The 18,673-nt window shown below is 48.6% G+C and overlaps 1 protein-coding gene and 1 long non-coding RNA gene across 7 annotated transcripts in view; one reads left to right on the top strand and one right to left on the bottom strand.

The window, feature by feature from the left end:
* The window catches only part of LOC146043073 (uncharacterized), a 187,806-nt gene extending 171,852 nt beyond the window's left edge, over positions 1–15,954 (top strand). The window contains exon 4 of the long non-coding RNA XR_014464115.1: positions 15,881–15,954. This is a non-coding gene — a long non-coding RNA (uncharacterized LOC146043073). The remainder of the gene's footprint in view (positions 1–15,880) is intronic.
* Positions 1–18,673, bottom strand: part of CASZ1 (castor zinc finger 1) — a 233,053-nt gene that overhangs the window by 145,610 nt on the left and 68,770 nt on the right. The gene's annotated exons all lie outside the window — the stretch shown is intronic.

The raw sequence follows: 18,673 nt of genomic DNA, 5'->3' as shown, positions 1-18,673 counted from the left end.
ACAGTAAGGGAGTGAGCCGGGGAGTGCGGTATGAGAGATGTCACCGCGCTCTCGCCCAGTGTAACACCTGTACAGTAAGGGAGGGAGCCGGGGAGTGCGGTATGAGAGATGTCACCGCGCTCTCGCCCAGTGTAACACCTGTACAGTAAGGGAGGGAGCCGGGGAGTGCGGTATGAGAGATGTCACCGCGCTCTCGGCCAGTGTAACACCTGTACAATAAGAGAGGGAGCCGGGGAGTGCGGTATGAGAGATGTCACCGCGCTCTCGGCCAGTGTAACACCTGTACAATAAGAGAGGGAGCCGGGGAGTGCGGTATGAGAGATGTCACCGCGCTCTCGCCCAGTGTAACACCTGTACAGTAAGGGAGGGAGCCGGGGAGTGCGGTATGAGCGATGTCACCGCGCTCTCGCCCAGTGTAACACCTGTACAGTAAGGGAGGGAGCCGGGGAGTGCGGTATGAGAGATGTCACCGCGCTCTCGCCCAGTGTAACACCTGTACAGTAAGGGAGGGAGCCGGGGAGTGCGGTATGAGAGATGTCACCGCGCTCTCGGCCAGTGTAACACCTGTACAATAAGAGAGGGAGCCGGGGAGTGCGGAATGAGAGATGTCACCGCGCTCTCGCCCAGTGTAACACCTGTACAGTAAGGGAGGGAGCCGGGGAGTGCGGTATGAGAGATGTCACCGCGCTCTCGCCCAGTGTAACACCTGTACAGTAAGGGAGGGAGCCGGGGAGTGCGGTATGAGCGATGTCACCGCGCTCTCGCCCAGTGTAACACCTGTACAGTAAGGGAGGGAGCCGGGGAGTGCGGTATGAGAGATGTCACCGCGCTCTCGCCCAGTGTAACACCTGTACAGTAAGGGAGGGAGCCGGGGAGTGCGGTATGAGAGATGTCACCGCGCTCTCGCCCAGTGTAACACCTGTACAGTAAGGGAGGGAGCCGGGGAGTGCGGTATGAGAGATGTCACCGCGCTCTCGCCCAGTGTAACACCTGTACAGTAAGGGAGGGAGCCGGGGAGTGCGGTATGAGAGATGTCACCGCGCTCTCGCCCAGTGTAACACCTGTACAGTAAGGGAGGGAGCCGGGGAGTGCGGTATGAGTGATGTCACCGCGCTCTCGCCCAGTGTAACACCTGTACAGTAAGGGAGGGAGCCGGGGAGTGCGGTATGAGCGATGTCACCGCGCTCTCGCCCAGTGTAACACCTGTACAGTAAGGGAGGGAGCCGGGGAGTGCGGTATGAGAGATGTCACCGCGCTCTCGCCCAGTGTAACACCTGTACAGTAAGGGAGGGAGCCGGGGAGTGCGGTATGAGAGATGTCACCGCGCTCTCGCCCAGTGTAACACCTGTACAGTAAGGGAGGGAGCTGGGGAGTGCGGTATGAGAGATGTCACCGCGCTCTCGCCCAGTGTAACACCTGTACAGTAAGGGAGGGAGCCGGGGAGTGCGGTATGAGAGATGTCACCGCGCTCTCGCCCAGTGTAACACCTGTACAGTAAGGGAGGGAGCCGGGGAGTGCGGTATGAGTGATGTCACCGCGCTCTCGCCCAGTGTAACACCTGTACAGTAAGGGAGGGAGCCGGGGAGTGCGGTATGAGCGATGTCACTGCGCTCTCGCCCAGCGCACACATATTCCGCAGCGCTGTACAGAGATTATTACCTGGTATTTATATAGCGCACACATTTTTCCGCAGCGATTTACAGAGAATATTATGACCAGTTATTATATAGCGCACACATATTCCGCAGCGCTGTACAGAGACTATTATTACCAGTTATTATATCGCGCACACATTCACGCAGCGCTGTACAGAGATTATTACCAGTTAGTATATAGCGCACACATATTCCGCAGCGCTGTACAGAGAATATTATTACCAGTTATTATATAGCACCCACATATTCCTCAGCGCTGTACAGAGAATATTACCAGTTATTATATAGCGCACACATATTCTGCAGCGCTGTACAGAGACTATTATTACCAGTTATTATATAGCGCACACATATTCTGCAGCGCTGTACAGAGAATATTATTACCAGTTATTTAAATAGCGCACACATATTCCGCAGCGCTGTACAGAGACTATTATTACCAGTTATTATATAGCGCACACATATTCCGCAGCGCTGTACAGAGACTATTATTACCAGTTATTATATAGCGCACACATACTCCTCAGCGCTGTACAGAGACTATTATTGCCAGTTATTACATAGCGCACACATATTCCGCAGCGCTGTACAGAGACAATTATTTCTCTTGGCATTGCCCCATAGATTCTCTAGTACCCCTTTTACACCAGAGCCGCGACCCTGATTATTGCCACTCCAGTCCGGGGCGGGCTTGGTGTAAAAGGGCAAAAAAATAAATTACCCGGGTCCTGTTACCCGGTGTCCGACCCGGCAAATGTTCAGGGTCTGACACGGGGCTTCCCTGGAGTCAGGGGCCGTGTAAATGGGTAACTCAGGTCATCCGACCCAGGTACCCATTTCCTCCAATCAGGGAGCACCAACCTCTGGACTGCAGCACCCTGAGGTCAATCCGGAGGTTGGACAGGGGCTGTGTACAGCCTCCGCTGCTGTCTGCGGTACTATGCAGCGCCCTGAGGTCAGTCCGGAGGTTGGACAGGGGCTGTGTACAGCCTCCGCTGCTGTCTGCGGTACTGTGCAGCGCTCTGAGGTCAGTCCGGAGGTCGGGCAGGGGCTGCGTACATCCTCCGCTGCTGTCTGCGGTACTATGCAGCACCCTGAGGTCCGTCCGGAGGTTGGGCAGGGGCTGCGTACAGCCTCCGCTGCTGTCTGCGGTACTGTGCAGCGCCCTGAGGTTGGGCCGGAGGTCGGGCAGGGGCTGCGTACAGCCTCCACTGTTGTCTGCGGTACTATGGAAACAGCAGCAGAGGTGAATGGATGCCTGTGTGTGGCATCCACTCACCTCATGGACGGAGGCTGGGGGTGCACGGAGGCTGGAGGCGCACGGAGGCTGGGGGCAGCCCAGCAACATACCTGGGTGCTGGACTTGCCCCCAGCGTGTCGGTCGTCGTTGCGGGGATGTCAGGCGGCGTTGCGGGGGTGACGGTCGGCAGGTTTCCCGGCACTTGGAGATGATATCATCTCCGAGCACCGGCTCATGGCCCAAATTCACCAGCGTCCCCTACCCGGCATAATGGCGGGGAGCAGCGGTGTAAAAGGAAACAACTGTTTTTGGACCCGGATGCGACCCGGCAGTTTTGGTGTAAAAGTGGTATATGGGGTCCAGGTCAGGCGAGCTTGCTGTACAATCCAGCACAGTAATCCCATGGTCACTGAACCAGGTTTTGGTACATTTGGCAGTGTGGGCAGGTGCCAAGTCCTGCTGGAAAATGATGTCAGCATCTCCATAAAGCTTGTCTGCTGACGGAAGCATGAAGTGCTCTATAATGTCCTAGTAGACGACTGCGTTAACTCTGGACTTCATAAAGCACCATGGACCAACACCAGCAGATGACCTGGCTCCCCAAATCAACACAGACCTAACACTGGACCACAAGCAAGATTGTGTGCCTCTCCCTCCAGACTTTGGTTTCCAAATGAGATGCAAAATCTGCTCTCATCAGAAAATAGGGCCACTGATAGGACTTTGGGCCAGACCAGATCTTTTCTTCTGTAGCCCAGGTAAGACGCTTCTGACATCAAGCCGCTCTCAGGAGCGGCTTGACAAGAGGAATACGACATTTGCAGCCCATGTCCAGGATCCGACTGTGTGTGGTGGCTCTTTATGCACTAACTCCAGCCTCAGTCCACTTGTGACGCTCCCCCACCTTTCCCTGACAATCCTCCCCAGGCTGCGGTCATCCCTGCTGCTTGTGCATTATCTTCCACATTGTTCCCATTGTCTCCCTGTGGAGGGTGCCAGGGATGGTTTCTGCACAACTGTCAGGTCAGCAGTCTTCCCCATCATTGTGAATTCCACGGAACCAGACAGAGACCATGTAGAGGCTCAGGACCCTCTGCAGGTGCTTTGCAGTAATTAGCAGATTACAGTGTGACACTGAGCCTACAATATTCTAATATTTAGGATTTGGGGTTTTCATAAACTGTAATCACCAAAATGATAACAAATAAAGGCTTGACATATCTCACTTTGGATGTAATGAGCAATATTTTAGTTTCACCTTTTAAATTGAGTTACTAAAATAAATGACTATTTGCACAATATTCATATTTTTAGAGTTTCACCTGTATATTATAATGAGCCCACAAAATGACAAAACGGGCTGCTTCCACTTTACGTCTACGAAAGAAATATTTGAAGTTCTGTATAGAAAAAAAACAACCCACATGTTCCACCGATGTAATCCCAATGAGACCCCAGCAGTGACCAGTTTGTATCGGCACTGTCCTGCTGACATATATTATGCCTGGATGGAGAACCGGCAGTGCACAGACAGGCTCTGCGGCCATGTGACCCTTACAACACATATTGCAGGAAAAAACAACAAGGGCCATTTTCCGTTCATCAATTATTTATATACCAGTGGGAAGCAGCACAAGTAACCATGAAACTGTAATGGGAACATATACCCCATTTATCTCTGCAGTTCTGGTGTTTTATCTATTTCTATGCAAGACACCTATGGAGCACAGGTTATTCCATATACAGTGTCACATTTCTCTCGCTGAGTGGGGACAGCCATTTTACTTGTGCTGCTGCATCCTAGTCCACAACAGCGCCCCTAGTGGCCAAGTGATCAGTTTACAGAATGGTGGCAATGATACAGTATAACTATTGCACAAAACAACCCTTGGAAAATCTGGTTCTACAGCTACAAAATTATAATACACTGTGACGGCGATCACTGGTGCTGTGTAATACACGGTGACGGCGATCACTGGGGCTGTATAATACACTGTGACGGCGATCACTGGGGCTGTATAATACACTGTGACGGCGATCACTGGTGCTGTATAATACACTGTGACGGCGATCACTGGTGCTGTATAATACACTGTGATGGCGATCACTGGGGCTGTATAATACACTGAGAAGGCGATCACTGGGGCTGTATAATACACTGTGACGGCGATCACTGGGGCTGTATAATACACTGTGACGGCGATCACTGGTGCTGTATAATACACTGTGATGGCGATCACTGGTGCTGTATAATACACTGTGATGGCGATCACTGGTGCTGTATAATATACTGTGACGGCGATCACTAGGGCTGTATAATATACTGTGACGGCGATCACTAGGGCTGTATAATACACTGTGACGGCGATCACTAGGGCTGTATAATACACTGTGACGGCGATCACTGGGGCTGTATAATACACTGTGACGGCGATCACTGGGGCTGTATAATACACTGTGACGGCGATCACTGGTGCTGTATAATACACTGTGACGGCGATCACTGGTGCTGTATAATACACTGTGACGGCGATCACTGGGGCTGTATAATACACTGAGAAGGCAATCACTAGGGCTGTATAATATACTGTGACGGCGATCACTAGGGCTGTATAATACACTGTGACGGCGATCACTGGTGCTGTATAATACACTGTGACGGCGATCACTGGTGCTGTATAATACACTGTGACGGCAATCACTGGGGCTGTATAATATACTGTGACGGCGATCACTAGGGCTGTATAATACACTGACGGCGATCACTGGTGCTGTATAATACACTGTGATGGCGATCACTGGTGCTATATAATAATACACTGTGATGGCGATCACTGGTGCTGTATAATACACTGACGGCGATCACTGGGGCTGTATAATACACTGTGACGGCGATCACTGGTGCTGTATAATACACTGTGACGGCGATCACTGGGGCTGTATAATACACTGAGAAGGCTATCACTGGGGCTGTATAATACACTGAGAAGGCTATCACTGGGGCTGTATAATATACTGTGACGGCGATCACTGGGGCTGTATAATACACTGTGACGGCGATCACTGGGGCTGTATAATACACTGTGACGGCGATCACTGGGGCTGTATAATACACTGTGACGGCGATCACTGGGGCTGTATAATACACTGTGACGGCGATCACTGGTGCTGTATAATACACTGTGACGGCGATCACTGGGGCTGTATAATACACTGTGATGGCGATCACTGGTGCTGTATAATACACTGTGACGGCGATCACTGGTGCTGTATAATACACTGTGACGGTGATCACTGGTGCTGTATAATACACTGTGACGGCGATCACTGGTGCTGTGTAATACACTAACAGCGATCACTGGTGCTGTATAATACACTGTGACGGCGATCACTGGTGCTGTGTAATACACTGTGACGGCGATCACTGGTGCTGTGTAATACACTGTGACGGCGATCACTGGTGCTGTGTAATACACTGTGACGGCGATCACTGGTGCTGTGTAATACACTGTGACGGCGATCACTGGTGCTGTGTAATACACTGTGACGGCGATCACTGGTGCTGTATAAGAATTCTGGGGTGCAATACCTACAGGCTGACTTCTCTAAGAACGCAGCCAGACATGCGGTGGAATGTAAATATGCACATATACACACACACACACACACACACACTACACACAAGGCGTTCTCCATGGATGTAACTAAGCCCCTAATAATGTAACAACGACTCTCCTGCATCCGCTAGGCCAGCGCCGGAGCAGGGCTGCGGGGAGCGGCATTTGTGCTACTGTTGCATGTAAGTGTTTGTTAATTTTCTATATGAAATAATGTCGTGCCGGGAGAACCTTAAATTATGTTGAGTTTTAAACGTAACGAAGGAACCTTTTCACATGTCTAATTACCATACAAATCAGTTATCCCAAGAAATATGGCCTAGACTCAGGTTTTAAATATAGGTTTGGGAGCCTTCAGCGACCGCCAGGCACATATTTCTATAGTGGCATTATTTCATATGTCTTTATATAACATGCACGTGCGGCTTAACCCCTTCCTTCCCGCGCAGATGGCCGGACGGAGGCCCTATCATTTTTTTCAGGACCAGGGATGGCTGCAGAGAAGACGTCCGTAAAAGCTTTGTGTTTGCGCTGAAGGTCCTACTTTGTTGATTAATAAGCGTTTCATAATTGGTGCTGCTTTTAATACCATCAAGGTCTGATGCCGTTAATGAAATCTAAATGCCCGAGTTAATGATGTGGCCAGGAGACACTCTGGGCAACTGGTAGCTGGAGAGAATGGGGGGGTGCATGCATGATCTCATTCAGGAGCTGGGTTCTCCTCTCCCCCTCACTCATGTGCCAACAAAAGCTATTAAGTGCTGGCACAGCGATCTACAATGATAGACCACTAAAAAGAGGTTCCATGACCTCCAATATCAGCATTATGGAATTTAACCTCATTGCTGCCAAAGTGCTGAACGCATGGTTCCAAAAGGCTCCAGCTCCAGATATGGCCCCAGATTGTATGTTACAGGCGGACGGGGATACATATAGGAAACGTGTACAGAGTCACATGGGTAGGGCAGGTGCCGATGGTAACCAAGATCCTCCTCCAGGTACCACGGTCTGGTATTGTGGCATGTACTGACCACAGGTGCCTCCGATTAATACAAACTGTCCAATACATCTCTTGCAATAGTGTGTGGCCAGCTCCATACACCAGTCCTGGCCATGGGTCCATAATCAGCGGTTATAGGATTTCTTCATATAAATTAGGATAGACTATGTAACGGGCTCCCCAGTAATACCAGCCACTGTATGACTATGTAACGGGCTCCCCGGTATAACCAGCCACTGTATGACTATGTAACGGGCTCCCCGGTATAACCAGCCGCTGTATGACTATGTAACGGGCTCCCCGGTATAACCAGCCGCTGTATTACTATGTAACGGGCTCCCCGGTATAACCAGCCGCTGTATTACTATGTAACGGGCTCCCCGGTATAACCAGCCTCTGTATTACTATGTAACGGGCTCCCCGGTATAACCAGCCACTGTATGACTATGTAACGGGCTCCCCGGTATAACCAGCCACTGTATGACTATGTAACGGGCTCCCCGGTATAACCAGCCACTGTATGACTATGTAACGGGCTCCCCGGTATAACCAGCCACTGTATGACTATGTAACGGGCTCCCCGGTATAACCAGCCACTGTATGACTATGTAACGGGCTCCCCGGTATAACCAGCCACTGTATGACTATGTAACGGGCTCCCCGGTATAACCAGCCGCTGTATTACTATGTAACGGGCTCCCCGGTATAACCAGCCGCTGTATTACTATGTAACGGGCTCCCCGGTATAACCAGCCTCTGTATTACTATGTAACGGGCTCCCCGGTATAACCAGCCACTGTATGACTATGTAACGGGCTCCCCGGTATAACCAGCCACTGTATGACTATGTAACGGGCTCCCCGGTATAACCAGCCACTGTATGACTATGTAACGGGCTCCCCGGTATAACCAGCCACTGTATGACTATGTAACGGGCTCCCCGGTATAACCAGCCACTGTATGACTATGTAACGGGCTCCCCGGTATAACCAGCCACTGTATGACTATGTAACGGGCTCCCCGGTATAACCAGCCACTGTATGACTATGTAACGGGCTCCCCGGTATAACCAGCCACTGTATGACTATGTAACGGGCTCCCCGGTATAACCAGCCACTGTATGACTATGTAACGGGCTCCCCGGTATAACCAGCCACTGTATGACTATGTAACGGGCTCCCCGGTATAACCAGCCACTGTATGACTATGTAACGGGCTCCCCGGTATAACCAGCCACTGTATGACTATGTAACGGGCTCCCCGGTATAACCAGCCACTGTATGACTATGTAACGGGCTCCCCGGTATAACCAGCCACTGTATGACTATGTAACGGGCTCCCCGGTATAACCAGCCACTGTATGACTATGTAACGGGCTCCCCGGTATAACCAGCCACTGTATGACTATGTAACGGGCTCCCCGGTATAACCAGCCACTGTATTACTATGTAACGGGCTCCCCGGTATAACCAGCCACTGTATTACTATGTAACGGGCTCCCCGGTATAACCAGCCACTATATTACTATGTAACGGGCTCCCCAGTATAACCAGCCACTGTATTACTATGTAACGGGCTCCCCAGTATAACCAGCCACTGTATTACTATGTAACGGGCTCCCCAGTATAACCAGCCACTGTATTACTATGTAACGGGCTCCCCAGTATAACCAGCCACTGTATTACTATGTAACGGGCTCCCCGGTATAACCAGCCACTATATTACTATGTAACGGGCTCCCCAGTATAACCAGCCACTGTATTACTATGTAACGGGCTCCCCAGTATAACCAGCCACTGTATTACTATGTAACGGGCTCCCCAGTATAACCAGCCACTGTATTACTAGGTAACGGGCTCCCCAGTATAACCAGCCACTGTATTACTATGTAACGGGCTCCCCAGTATAACCAGCCACTGTATTACTAGGTAACGGGCTCCCCAGTATAACCAGCCACTGTATAACTATGTAACGGGCTCCCCAGTATAACCAGCCACTGTATTACTATGTAACGGGCTCCCCAGTATAACCAGCCACTGTATGACTATGTAACGGGCTCCCCAGTATAACCAGCCACTGTATGACTATGTAACGGGCTCCCCAGTATAACCAGCCACTGTATTACTATGTAACGGGCTCCCCAGTATAACCAGCCACTGTATTACTATATAACGGGCTCCCCAGTATAACCAGCCACTGTATTACTATATAACGGGCTCCCCAGTATAACCAGCCACTGTATTACTATGTAACGGGCTCCCCAGTATAACCAGCCACTGTATTACTATGTAACGGGCTCCCCAGTATAACCAGCCACTGTATTACTATGTAACGGGCTCCCCAGTATAACCAGCCACTGTATTACTATGTAACGGGCTCCCCGGTATAACCAGCCACTGTATTACTATGTAACGGGCTCCCCGGTATAACCAACCACTGTATTACTATGTAACGGGCTCCCCGGTATAACCAGCCACTGTATTACTATATAACGGGCTCCCCAGTATAACCAGCCACTGTATTACTATATAACGGGCTCCCCAGTATAACCAGCCACTGTATTACTATGTAACGGGCTCCCCAGTATAACCAGCCACTGTATTACTATGTAACGGGCTCCCCAGTATAACCAGCCACTGTATTACTATGTAACGGGCTCCCCAGTATAACCAGCCACTGTATTACTATGTAACGGGCTCCCCGGTATAACCAGCCACTGTATTACTATGTAACGGGCTCCCCGGTATAACCAACCACTGTATTACTATGTAACGGGCTCCCCGGTATAACCAGCCACTGTATTACTATGTAACGGGCTCCCCGGTATAACCAGCCACTGTATGACTAGGTAACGGGCTCCCCGGTATAACCAGCAACTGTATGACTATGTAACGGGCTCCCCGGTATAACCAGCCACTGTATGACTATGTAACGGGCTCCCCGGTATAACCAGCAACTGTATGACTATGTAACGGGCTCCCCGGTATAACCAGCAACTGTATGACTATGTAACGGGCTCCCCGGTATAACCAGCCACTGTATTACTATGTAACGGGCTCCCCGGTATAACCAGCCACTGTATGACTATGTAACGGGCTCCCCAGTATAACCAGCCACTGTATGACTATGTAACGAGCTCCCCGGTATAACCAGCCACTGTATTACTATGTAACGGGCTCCCCGGTATAACCAGCCACTGTATGACTATGTAACGGGCTCCCCGGTATAACCAGCCACTGTATTACTATGTAACGGGCTCCCTGGTATAACCAGCCACTGTATTACTATGTAACGGGCTCCCCGGTATAACCAGCCACTGTATGACTATATAATATTGCAGTTTATTGTTGCCAAGTGTATCAAGATGCACAAGTAATTAATTTCTGTTAATCACAACTCCATAACGTACCACACAAAACACCACATAAACAACGCATGGGCAGGTGGAGCATATTGATTAGTGATAATATTAGAAGACCGGATTAGATGAGGATACAATTGCACCTGATCAGAAATGGATCCGGCCAGAGGATACATCAGCCACACACTGCTTTAATGAATACAGGTCAAGAATGATTTTAAAAAGAAAATGACAATAAAGGTTCTGGGCCCTAACAGAGAAAGTTGTAAAGTGATGGCAGAATGCTGAGAGAGTCTGTCGGACAATGTTGATTCTCTAGGACACGGGTTATGGTGTGCACAAGGGTAATGGCCCACACACATTGGGCAATTCTGAGCTGCCGGCCAGTGTGTACGGGGCAGCGATGAGCAGCGAGTGCTGACGCATGCTTCCGCATCATTGCCGGCAGCCGTCACTCATCTGCTGGTGTTACCAGGGACGTGGTGGACAGCTTTCTATAAACGTCCTACCATGTCATCCTCCCCCCGGGAAAATCGCTTAGATGGCGAATATCACTGTGTGTATGCGCTAAGCGATTTTCCCTATCATCGTTATCCATACACGCTGGGCAAAAACGCTCTGTGTGTATAGACCTGAACAGTAAAGGGCGCAGGATTCCCCTGTCATCTGCCATGTTACTTTCCCTCTGAGCGTGCGTCTCTTCGGTCCCTTCACTCCCACTGCTGCCCCCAATAACTGAGGTTTATTATTTTCACTGCATTTAAGATTTCTATTCAGTGGTTCTTGCTGCACCTCCCCTAATGTCACCTGCTGGTCCCTGCGGAGAGGGGGCTCATGTGCCAGTGTTTGGTCCTGTTGGGATAAGCAGCTAATCCCCTGGGCAGCTCTTGTCAGATTACTAATTAGCTAAAGCAAATTGGCCTGAGAAGACCATGCGGTCAGTCTGACTTCAGTCAAAACACACTGGGGGGGGGTGTTTACTTGGCTGCATTTAACCTTTTCCTGACTTCATGGTCAAGAACAGGCCTGACTATCCCGAGAGCTGACACGGCAGACTCGCTCTCCTTTATCCTTATAGCAGCAGAGCTACACACCCACATGGCTCCAGATTAACCAGCACTGCTAGAATAGCTCCTAGTTATTATCTTACACTACTATAACCACACATCATTATGTAGCACTGCATCAACTGCACATGGTTGAAGCAGTGATGTGACCTGAGGATAGGAAGCAGTGATGTGGTGCATGATAGGAAGCAGTGATGTGGTGTAGGATAGGAAGCAGTGATGGCGTGTAGGATAGGAAGCAGTGATGGCGTGTAGGATAGGAAGCAGAGATGTGGTGTAGGATAGGAAGCAGAGATGTGGTGTAGGATAGGAAGCAGTGATGTGACCTGATGGAGGATAGGAAGCAGTGATGTGGTGTAGGATAGTAAGCAGGGATGGCGTGTAGGATAGGAAGCAGTGATGGCGTGTAGGATAGGAAGCAGTGATGTGGTGTTGGATAGGAAGCAGTGATGTGGTGTAGGATAGGAAGCAAGTATGTGATGTAGGATAGGAAGCAGTGATGTGATGAATAGGAAGCAGTGATGTGGTGTAGGATAGGAAGCAGTGATGTAATGTAGGATAGGAAGCAGTGATGTGGTGTAGGATAGATGTGGTGTAGGATAGGAAGAAAGTATGTGATGTATGATAGGAAGCAGTGATATGATGGATAGGAAGCAGTGATGTGATGTAGGATAAGAAGCAGTGATGTGACCTGATGGAGGATAGGAAGCAGTGATGTGGTGTAGGATAGGAAGCAAGTATGTGATGTAGGATAGGAAGCAGTGATGTGGTGTAGGATAGGAAGTAGTGATGTGGTGTAGGATAGGAAGCAGTGATGTGATGTAGGATAGGAAGCAGTGATGTGGTGTAGGATAGGAAGCAGTGATGTAATGTAGGATAGGAAGCAGTGATGTGGTGTAGGATAGATGTGGTGTAGGATAGGAAGCAGTGATGTGGTGTAGGATAGGAAGCAGTGATGTAATGTAGGATAGGAAGCAGTGATGTGGTGTAGGATAGATGTGGTGTAGGATAGGAAGAAAGTATGTGATGTAGGATAGGAAGCAGTGATGTGATGTAGGATAAGAAGCAGTGATGTGACCTGATGGAGGATAGGAAGCAGTGATGTGGTGTAGGATAGGAAGCAAGTATGTGATGTAGGTTAGGAAGCAGTGATGTGATGAATAGGAAGCAGTGATGTGGTGTAGGATAGGAAGTAGTGATGTGATGTAGGATAGGAAGCAGTGATGTGATGTAGGATAGGAAGCAGTGATGTGGTGTAGGATAGGAAGCAGTGATGTGGTGTAGGATAGGAAGCAGTGATGTAATGTAGGATAGGAAGCAGTGATGTGGTGTAGGATAGATGTGGTGTAGGATAGGAAGCAGTGATGTGGTGTAGGATAGGAAGCAAGTATGTGATGTAGGATAGGAAGCAGTGATGTGATGGATAGGAAGCAGTGATGTGATGTAGGATAGGAAGCAGTGATGTGATGCAGTGATGTGATGTAGGATAGGAAGCAGTGATGTGATGTAGGATAGGAAGCAGTGATGTGATGTAGGATAGGAAGCAGAGATGTGATGTAGGATAGGAAGCAGTGATGTGATGTAGGATAGGAAGCAGAGATGTGATGTAGGATAGGAAGCAGAGATGTGAAGTAGGATAGGAAGCAGAGATGTGATGTAGGATAGGAAGCAGTGATGTGATGTAGGATAGGAAGCAGTGATGTGATGTAGGATAGGAAGCAGTGATGTGGTGTAGGATAGGAAGCAGTGATGTGATGTAGGATAGGAAGCAGTGATGTGATGTAGGATAGGAAGCAGTGATGTGGTGTAGGATAGATGTGGTGTAGGATAGGAAGAAAGTATGTGATGTAGGATAGGAAGCAGTGATGTGATGTAGGATAGGAAGCAGTGATGTGATGTGATGTAGGATAGGAAGCAGTGATGTGATGTAGGATAGGAAGCAGTGATGTAGGATAGGAAGCAGTGATGTAGGATAGGAAGCAGTGATGTAGGATAGGAAGCAGTGATGTGATGTAGGATAGGAAGTAGTGATGTGGTGTAGGATAGGAAGCAGTGATGTGATGTAGGATAGGAAGCAGTGATGTGGTGTAGGATAGGAAGCAGTGATGTGGTGTAGGATAGGAAGCAGTGATGTGATGTAGGATAGGAAGCAGTGATGTAGGATAGGAAGCAGTGATGTAGGATAGGAAGCAGTGATGTGATGTAGGATAGGAAGTAGTGATGTGGTGTAGGATAGGAAGCAGTGATGTGATGTAGGATAGGAAGCAGTGATGTGGTGTAGGATAGGAAGCAGTGATGTGGTGTAGGATAGGAAGCAGTGATATGGTGTAGGATAGATGTGGTGTAGGATAGGAAGCAGAGATGTGGTGTAGGATAGGAAGCAAGTATGTGATGTAGGATAGGAAGCAGTGATGTGATGGATAGGAAGCAGTGATGTGATGTAGGATAGGAAGCAGTGATGTGATGTAGGATAGGAAGCAGTGATGTGATGTAGGATAGGAAGCAGAGATGTGATGTAGGATAGGAAGCAGAGATGTGATGTAGGATAGGAAGCAGAGATGTGATGTAGGATAGGAAGCAGTGATGTGATGTAGGATAGGAAGCAGTGATGTGATGTAGGATAGGAAGCAGTGATGTGATGTAGGATAGGAAGCAGTGATGTGGTGTAGGATAGGAAGCAGTGATGTGATGTAGGATAGGAAGCAGTGATGTAGGATAGGAAGCAGTGATGTGATGTAGGATAGGAAGCAGTGATGTAGGATAGGAAGCAGTGATGTAGGATAGGAAGCAGTGATGTGATGTAGGATAGGAAGTAGTGATGTGATGTAGGATAGGAAGCAGTGATGTGATGTAGGATAGGAAGCAGTGATGTGATGTAGGATAGGAAGCAGTGATGTGATGTAGGATAGGAAGCAGTGATGTGATGTAGGATAGGAAGTAGTGATGTGATGTAGGATAGGAAGCAGTGATGTGATGTAGGATAGGAAGCAGTGATGTGATGTAGGATAGGAAGCAGTGATGTGATGTAGGATAGGAAGCAGTGATGTGATGTAGGATAGGAAGCAGTGATGTGATGTAGGATAGGAAGTAGTGATGTGATGTAGGATAGGAAGTAGTGATGTGGTGTAGGATAGGAAACAGATGTGAAGCAGTGATGTGATGCAGGGAATGTAGCAGTGATATGAAGCAGTAATGCAATGTAGTGATGTGAAGCAGTGATGTGATGTAGGATAGGAAGTAGTGATGTGGTGTAGGATAGTAAACAGATGTGAAGCAGTGATGTGATGCAGGATATGTAGCAGCGACATGAAGCAGTAAAGCAATGTAGTGATGTGAAGCAGTGATGTAATGTAGGGTATGTAGCAGTGATATGAAGCAGTAAAGCGATGTGGTGTAGGATAGGAAGCAGAGATGTGATGTAGGATAGGAAGCAGTGAGTAGTGATGTGGTATAGGATAGGAAGCAGAGATGTGATGTAGGATAGGAAGCAGTGATGTGATGTAGGATAGGAAGCAGTGATGTGGTGTAGGATAGGAAGTAGTGATGTGGTGTAGGATAGGAAACAGATGTGAAGCAGTGATGTGATGCAGGATATGTAGCAGTGATATGAAGCAGTAAAGCGACGTGATGTCGTGTCTGCAGTGATGTAAAGTAGTGATATTTCTTCTGATGAAGACATGGGGATAGGGGCCAAGCGGTCAGGCTGATATTAGGCTATCCCTAATGCCATCTCTGGAAGCCCACAAGCAGCCATTGTCAGCACACACCACAACAGTTCCTTAATACACTGCAACCTAAGCCAAGAGTAATACAAGTGGTTTTGTAATTGAGGAATTCGTTTTTTAAAAACCGATTTCACTGCACATTCCGCGTTAGCCTGGGAAACGGCAAAGTTATTATGTTGTCAATAAAGCAATATGTTATTCACCTGGAATTACAGGAGAGATGCGAGGAGAGAGCGTCTATGAACATGTGACAGGATCTCGGCAGCAGGCGAGGAGGAGTGGCGGAATATTTATTATACATGTTGAAAAGTAATTAATAGCTGAGGAAAGAGGAATTTAACCCAACCCAGGCAATAAATGCTAGTTAATGCCAAACCTGAATTGTAGATTTTTTTTTTTACATTTAAATTGATCAAAGTACACAATCATAAATATATATAAAATATGGGACATGTGCTGCTTTGCATGGGATAATCTGAGCATTTACATAACGAGATATCATGGAAACTTGGACAAATTATCAGGTCTGCACAAAAACAAGTTCAACTTGTTTGCTTTTTTCAATTCAACATAACAGAGCGATTAGTTTGCGGAGTCTCTTATTATACACAAATCAGGCTGGAATGTCGTCCTGTGCATCTGGTTGGTATAATTAGGGCTGTGCCGTGAGTGCCACATTTGTAGGAATGTTTGTACTAGATGGGCGCAGAACGATGACCGATATCTGCGCATCCTCCGCTGTCACAGAACCATCCGCTGAGAACATACACGTCATATACAATCCACCTGTAAGAACCCCAGATATGATGCTATGCAGCAGGCCACAGACTACTGATATAGGGCACAGTAGCACCTACATGTATGCCACCATACGGGGCTCATTTCTGCTTTCCAGGCTCTCTCTTCCCATGCCCCTGTGATCAGACACAGAGGTGCGGCCCGAGTCCAGTCTGGTTATCCTGCACCTGGCCACAAGCCACCGCTCCCTGATCCTGACATCCCTACGTTGCGGTGTGTCTCCTCTCTATCGTGCGGCTGTTGGCAGGACACAGGATCACAGCTGACAACACTTCAATGGAGCCCTGAAGGATGGACTTCCACATGAAGGTCAATGATCCAGCGCAGGCCCAGGAATGCAGGAGAGGCCCTGAATAAAGAGCCTGCAGCTCCAGCAGGCAGAGCAGCCTTACAGATCGCAAGGCCCCTGAGCTCTGCTCTGTCCTTCACGCTCTCGGCTGCTGCTTTTGGAGGTCTGCTCTCCCATGCGTTCCTAGAGAGATAACCAGTCCATATGGTAGCCAATATGTTAGCAATATGGATGGGCTGTTTGTGTGGCCCGGAGCAGATGGATGTGACATATCAACCCCTATCCATGACCAGCTCTCACTTCCTGCAGCCAGCCGGGATGACACCGGAAGCCCTGACTGCAGGCAATCAATGGCTGCAGCTGTCCGTCATTAACGCGTTCTGCTCAATACACGTTGGGACAACACAGGCATTACATCCAGGAAGCTGACGGAGAAAGTCTCTTATGGGAATGGGAAAAGAAAACGTTATCTCAGAATGGTGCAAAGATTGCTCAGCAGACAGCCGGGGAGGTAGAACATTATTCCTGAACACTGCTGGAGTAAAGGGACGATGAGGGGGTCAATAGGACTTGCCCCGGCCAGCTACAGACGGCAGCAGCACCCTTTGCTCATCTCTGGGAAACGCTGGGTAGATTGCTCTTCCTAGGGGGCCTCAACCAACAAGGGAGTCAATGGTGGAGTATCCATTCCCGTGCCACACTAGGTTGAGCGCTTTCTGGCTGGCTGCTTAGAGCCCCAGGTGTAGGGTGTCTCTGGGAAACTCGGAGGTGTCACCACCATTCACGTTTTGGCACTAGCACTGCACACTTCCATTTAAGTATACAGGTGCTTCTCTGTATATTGGGGGTCCCTAGCGCTTGGGGGCATAGCATACACCTGCGCAGGTATATGTAACCAATATCTCTGAATTCTATTATCATGTAGTGTTCAATATAGATAACTAATACTACTCAGTGAGCTGGGGAACCAATGTCTTGCTTTACTTACTCAGTATTAGCCCCTCCCTCATGCACCTGAGTGGTATTACTGAACTAATTGAGCATCTACCACTATCCATATGTATATTTCGAGAGGCAGAAGGGAGTCCATATTAGGAGGAGATGTGGGTCCTGATATGTCACATGGAGTAGTCTGGGGTTGCTCCAAGGTAGGTAGCTCTTAGTTCAGATATACCAAGTAAGGAGCCATTATCATGTGGCTCCTTGCTGGTTAATTGTAGACCCAATTTAGGGTAACAGTGGTGTGGGGTGCGGTGCCCCTGGACTGGTTCGGCTGGGTGTCTCTAGTGTGGCATGCCCTTACATTCTATTAACACTTTTTTTCCTCACTAACACTACTTCTTTAATATTTTAGTTACAGTACATCTCATATTTTTGTCCTCTCTCTCTCTCTCTCTCTATATATATATATATATATATGGCTTCAGCTTCTTACCACTAATATTTCTTAACACTTTAGTTTTTCACTGGTGTTCTGCTTTGGGCTTCCTAGCTTATGATAGTTTTTTGGGGTGCCGCACCCTGCACCTAGCAATAGTGCTAGGGACCTTCAATATACAGAGAAGCCTTGACGCGGCTTGGGGGCATATCATACACCTGCGCAGGTATATGTAACCAATATCTCTGAATTCTATTATCATGTAGTGTTCAAGATTGGTTACTAATACTATTCAGTGTGCTGGGGGAACCAATGTCTTGTTACTTACTAAGTATTAACCCCTCCCTTGCATGCACCTGAATGGTATTACTGAACTAATTGAGCATCTATCACTATTCATATGATCATTATATGCCCCCCTACACAGGACTGTCTGTAAGCGTGGCACAGAGTGTGTCCACGTGGCAGCTGAGCATTCTACGCCCTCTAGACAGTGCTGTCTGTAAGTGTGGCGCCATGCCTGTCCAAGTGGCAGGTGATCAC

The sequence above is a fragment of the Crinia signifera genome, chromosome 19 (assembly GCF_055691185.1).
Source record: "Crinia signifera chromosome 19, ASM5569118v1, whole genome shotgun sequence".
Taxonomy (NCBI): domain Eukaryota; kingdom Metazoa; phylum Chordata; class Amphibia; order Anura; family Myobatrachidae; genus Crinia; species Crinia signifera.
The sequence above is the reverse complement of the archived record's forward strand: the minus strand, read 5'-3'. Positions and strand labels throughout refer to the sequence as shown.